This window comes from Crocodylus porosus, unplaced genomic scaffold, assembly GCF_001723895.1.
Source record: "Crocodylus porosus isolate Cpor-Errol unplaced genomic scaffold, CroPor_comp1, whole genome shotgun sequence".
NCBI classification, from domain to species: domain Eukaryota; kingdom Metazoa; phylum Chordata; order Crocodylia; family Crocodylidae; genus Crocodylus; species Crocodylus porosus.
Genome location: NW_017728914.1, coordinates 19338298 through 19344297, shown reverse-complemented (window position 1 = coordinate 19344297; position 6000 = coordinate 19338298). Strand labels below are relative to the sequence as shown.

The 6000-nt window shown below is 49.0% G+C and overlaps 1 protein-coding gene across 9 annotated transcripts in view; it reads left to right on the top strand.

Moving 5' to 3' along the window:
- The window catches only part of ABLIM3 (actin binding LIM protein family member 3), a 103881-nt gene that overhangs the window by 19454 nt on the left and 78427 nt on the right, over window positions 1–6000 (top strand). The window lies entirely within an intron of this gene.

Sequence of the window (6000 nt, the reverse complement as noted above, 5' to 3'; positions counted from 1 at the left end):
CTATGAATCTATGAAACTACAGTGTTGAGGACCATATAATACCTCTACTACAAGCCTTGCTGCAGGTCCCACAGCAAGTCAATGGCAGATATGTGAATAGAGCCCAAGCATCCTGACTCTCCGCCTCTGACCACCACAGTGAGGCCCAGGCTAAGCAAGATTGGACCCCCGGTCCCAGCAACAGGAGCCTGAATGGGCTAATTCATTGCGACAGGCGCGGGAAAGAATGTTCAGCGTCCCTTGGAAGATGCAGTCCTTGTCCTCTGCCACCTCACGTGTCCCTGCCTGTTCCCAGGCCAGTCATCTGGAATGCACACTAATTACTTTAGCTAGTTCTCTTTCTCTCTCTCATTTCTGTTCATTAAAATGGCTGAGAGATTTCACCCGCACCTATTATTGGGCAGCAGCTCTTTCCTCTGGAGTTTTTCAGAGCTGCTGCCTTACTCTCCCAGGGCTCTGCTGGGCTTTCTCCCAGGCAACCAGCCCCTCCAAGGATACTCTTCCTCCTGAGCTGTTCTCTCAGCCAGAGACATGCAGCAGGGCTGGAGGCTTCGCTGCCGAGGCAGTTGCTGTCTCAGTGCAAGAAGCTGTTTTCCTGTTTAGCATTCGGCTACTGCAAGGGCAACTCAGCACAAGGGGAACTTCCCTTGGGACTTGTTGTTTCATTTGAATAAACAGCCAAGCGGGATGTTATTTTTCCATTCCAGCTGAGAGATGCTGTATCTTCTGTTTTCCAATGTTAACCTAATTTATGTGTTTAATTCTCTTTGCCTTTAACTCCACTTATACTACTGAAGCTTGATAAGGAGTGGGAGAAGCTGCAGTTTTGCTTGGGGCAGTATATTCCTGGGTGCATCCCAGCCTCCTGCCTCCACTTTGAGTAGATGAGTCAAACAAAGCCCAAGCTATCCCATGAAATGTAGCCAGATCCCAGTGCCTTTCTGCCCCTCTCAGATCACACCCGAGCACAGAATCTACTTAGTTTATACCCAACATGTATGGTCCCTGCATTGCCCCAGAGGCCTGCAGACTCTGCAGATATTTCCAGGCACCTTGGCCCATATACTGAATTTGTCACTACACCTGTAAATCCTCCAGCTTTGTGATGCAGGAAGCTTTCACTGTGAACATTGTACAGAGATCACAAAATACCTCCTTCTGGTGCAGAATGCACTCAGCCCAGCTCTGGTTTGGAGACCAACAGGTCAGACTGCTAGGCCCAGTTGAAAAGGGAGGTGCCTGAAATGCAAATTGAATAATCCAAACATTGCCCATATTCCAGGATATTGGGCCTATGGCATGGGCCTAAATCCATCAAGATCAAATCATGTGGGGACCATGTGGATTATTCTGTCCCAAAGGCTGGCTTCAATCTTTTCTGTCTTAATAAGAGAAAGATTGTGGTCCATAGTCATGGGCAGTGGAGTAAGGACATCCCCTCTATCTTTCTCGAAAGTAGGGGTGTCAAAGATACAACCCACAGGCCAGATCTGGCCCACAGCACCCTGTCATCCAGCCCACAGTGGTGCCCATTGATCTTGAACTGAACCTGATTGCTGCATGTGGTGTGCCCTAGACCAGCCCACATGCTGCATGCAGTGTGTATCAGTCCCATCTTCCTGTGTTGGACACTGCACATGCATGCTGCGTATAATGCGTGGGGCTGGTGTTGGGGTGTGCAGGGCTGGTTTGGGGTGCATGCTGCAAGTGGCATGCTGGATCCAGTGTGTGGGGCCAGTCTTTGGGTCTGGTCCAGCCCATGGACAAGTCCCATGTCATTCATCTGGCCTGCAGGGCATGATGAGTTTGATATGCTTGCTCTAAGGGTTTCTCCTTTGGTGTCATTGTACAGAGGCCTCAAGGGTATTTCTAGGGCCATATATGCATTAGACAAGGGCGGGCAATTATTTTGGGGAGAGGGCCGCTTACTGAGTTTTGGCAAGCCATCAAGGGCCGCATGGCAGGCAGCCAAGGGCAGATAAATATTAATTTTCTAAATTTTTTAGGGACCCCGTGGGCCAGATAGAATGGCCTAGTGGGCTGCATTTCACCCGCGGGCCACATTTTGCCCACCCCTGCATTGGCAGCTTCTCCTGACACCAGAGTCTCCAGAATATCTTGACCTTGCCAATGTAAAGAGCCCTTCCAAAGGGAGGTCCCAGTACATTTGTAAGTTCCAATAGAGCATTTGCCATGGCCTAAGACACTTCTGCATCCTTCAGCAGCACCCTCCTTGTGACCACTGGCACGGCTATCACGTCTAGAAGTCCTAGGCCACGGCCAGTATCCCACTCTACTGGGCATGACAAAAACACAGATCAAGCGGATGTCTCTTGCCCCAAACATATGTTCAGTCAAAGAAATCTAAAGATTAAATCTAGACTCATCTGAAGCCAAGCTATGGTATCCCCATGGGAAGATCCTAGCCAGGTCACCTCCCAGACAGGCCTGCCAAGGTGAGGCTGTTGGAGGAAGCTGGGATTCTTCAGGAGGTGACAGAGACTAGAGAGGCAGTAAAGGAGGTCCCATCGCACCTCTTTCCTGCCTTTCACTCCAGGACTTTGTGTGGGGAGCTGCTTCCCCATTTTATCCTCTCTGCTTTGTTCAGCCCGGCTGTATACGGGGGTTGCCATGGCGACTCTGACGAAGCTCTGCAGTGTTTAAGGTTTCGGAGGCGATCCCTGGGATCTTCCATGTTCTGTTGCACTAGCGTGTGCCTGAGCTGGGGGCTGGGAGAGCCAGGAGGTGCAGAGTAGGGAAGCAAAGCCAGCTTGCCGACTCGGAGTGGGATATGCCCTTACTGCAAGAAGGCTGCTGCTCCAAGGACACAGTGGAGACTCTCAAGTGAAGCCAGATACCTAAAACTCTGGGCTGGTCAGGTGCTCTACTCTCTTCAGACTGGCCTGTGCCTGTGATAGCCCCTGAGGTGGGGGGTAAGGCCCCATCCCCCTCCTGGCTTGTTAAACATTAGCTCCAGACTGAGGTCTGGTGGTGACTAAGATTGGTACTGTAGTGACAAGGACATGCACGGGACCAGGGAACAAGCTGGCGCTGGCAATGTGAAGTTAATTCCCCAGCGAGACTTCACTAGCCTCCCCTTGCTGTAGCTGTTAATCTTCAATAAATATGTTTTTAATGAGCAAGTGGTATTTAAGTATCATAGAGTAACTACAGCAGCGAGGGCTGTCTCTGTAGATTTAATGGGCCACAGCCACCCACCAGCAGATGCTAATATAGAGCCATATAATACCTAACTGAAACCCCATTAAGTTGCACAGGGTTCTTCTGCCTCTCCTCTTCCTTGGCACTGAGCAGGTTAGCTTGTCAAGAAATCTGCATAGCATCAGGCATCCTCTTCCTCTCTAACGAGCCCCAGGTAGCCATGCTGTCAGTCCATGGTCGCATGAGATGATGTGATGCTGCAAACTGTATGTTAAATGTAAGTTGAAACCAGCAGCATTCTTTGGGAAAGTTTATGCCTCAATTTATGAGTCATTCATTAATGAATGAATACAGAAGGAATGCAGACAGGAAAAACAAATTTGATCCCCAGCCACAGGACAGCATCTCTAGGGACCATGTTCTGTGACTCCCATCAAAGTCCGTGCTTCAGACCCCACCGTGGATTTCATAGATTTCATAGACATTAGGGCTGGAAGGGACCTCGAAAGATCATCGGGTCCAGCCCCCTGGCCAAAGGACCAGTGGATGTAAATGAATGACATCAGTGCATTATGCTACTTTGTACCTCTTGAGGATCTGGTCCAATGTGTATTATGTATGGATATCCATGGGCAGAGCTTGGGCGTGACTCTGCAGTGATGCTTTGCAGACAATAATATATATTTAAGTGTTTGCCAAAGCTGCTGTGTCCCGTTAATGGGATCATTAGGATGACATGTTACTAGCTGATTACTGAAAACAATTATATTTGATGGGGATTAACTCTGGAAGTGACATTAATCTCTTGTACAGTGGCTAAGCCCCCATAAATAGTGTGTTTTTGATAATCAATTGCTAGTGCAACCCCCCCCCATAAATCTCAATTAAATGCACATTTAACTCACTTTAAGCATTGCCAAATTCCCTGGTACATTTCTACACTGCTGTTTGCTTTAGGCAGATGTCTGTGTATGTGCTAACGCAAGTCTGTTTACCAGACAACCTTAAACCAGGATGGAGCTTGCCAAGGCGGAGCGACTGTACAGGCAGGGAACTGTACTGGCTGTAACAGTTCCCCGGCACAACAGTAACACTCTCCTCTCTCCTCCTAATAGAGGAGCCAAAGGGCCTTATCAAGGGCCACACAAACCCCCTTGCCTCAGCAGTAGCAATGGGGTATCATTCTTTATCCCCATTTGGCTGGGAAACAGAAGCAAAGATGTGTGGGCTTGGGTTTTCAAAGGGAGTCACATGCCCAACTCCCATTCCAATGCAAAGGGCATTCTGCACCAAATCCCTTAGGTATCTTAAAAAATATTACCATGAGGAATGCACTCAAGACCACAGCAGTAGTAGGGGGAGAGCTGGGGATATGACTCCTGTGTTATGGTCGTGTTGTATCTGCTAGACATAGCCCTGCTCCTATACTGATGAACCCACAAGACACTGATGCAAACATCTTGTCGGACTTTGGTTAGTCCTGCACTAACCTGAATCACCTTTTAAGCCGCAGCATGGGTAAGAGTTGGAAAGAGATCTGGAGTGAGCTAAACCAGTGGTTCCTAATCTGTGATATGGGTACCACCAGTGGTATGCAGACAACCTGTCAGTGGTATGTGTTACCAGATTTACTATAATTACTTTATATGACAAAAATTTGCTGGTGGTACTTAAGGTTGTATCATTTTAAATTGGTGGTGAGTCATCTGTCAGAGTTGGGGAACTGCTGAGCTAAACAGAGCATGCTGCATGGCCCTATCTGAGCAGGACGAGTTTTGCCAGATTCCTTGTTAGCCTGGGGGAGATTCCAAGCTTGTGGTGTGGCTCCATGGTCGTCACTGGGGTGGTGTGTGTGTGGGGAGTGGGAGGGTTAAACATTAAAATAAGCAAGCAAAGGAAATGGCAGGTGTCACAAAGGGAGAGGCAGGAGAATTTGATTCTTACTGGCTGCAAAAATGCCAGGCAGAGCACAGGACACAAATACATGGGCATATCTGACATGGATTCACATCTCCCTGCCTCCTAGCTTGGAACATGAGATGCACTGTGACCAGTGTAGACAGACAGGAGAAAACAGCCTCAGTCCTAGGTGAAATCCCAGCAGGGCTGAAGGCAGTGGTAACACTCCCATTAACTCCAATGGGGTCAGGATTTCACCCTTTGCTTCTGTTTCCTCCTTTTTGCTAGGTCCCCCCAGGCACTGTGCTCTGTCTCCTTAAGATGAGTCCAAATCCCACAGAAATCTGCCAGTGCCCCTGCATTTAGGATTAGGGGGACCCACTCTCACTTGGGCATGCTGAGCTGTCTGTGTGTAGTGGGGTGTCCAGGTCCTACCTGCAGGAGTAACAGAGATGGCAGCTAGAGTATCCCCACACATCTCAGAGCCGACACTGTGTCGGAGGAGCCATTAAGAAATGAAAAGCTGCTCAAACGGATGGAAGGCGTCTGCAAAGAGCTCACCCTGAGCCTGGCAGGGGCCCAGCCTGCTAATTACTTTGGTAGGGGAAATACACAAACATGCAGATGGCAAGAAGAACAAAAACTGCTGTCTTTTCAATATTAGAGCCTTGTTTCCGGCCAACTGCAACTGACACATGGCAGCAGATAAATGCCAGCAGCTTTGGACTAGGCTTGACTAGAGCATTTCCCCGGCCTGCTCAGAAGTGCTGGAGGTCCAGGCAAGGGACGCCAAGCCCACAAACGGGCTTTGCCTCTCTGTAGGTCAGTGAGCGATTGGTATCCTTTCATCTGCAAGAGACAGTGAAACCTATGGGGGAGATGGTTTGCAGTGTCTCATGTGACTGAATAGTCCAAGCCGAGATCTGCATGATGTGTGGC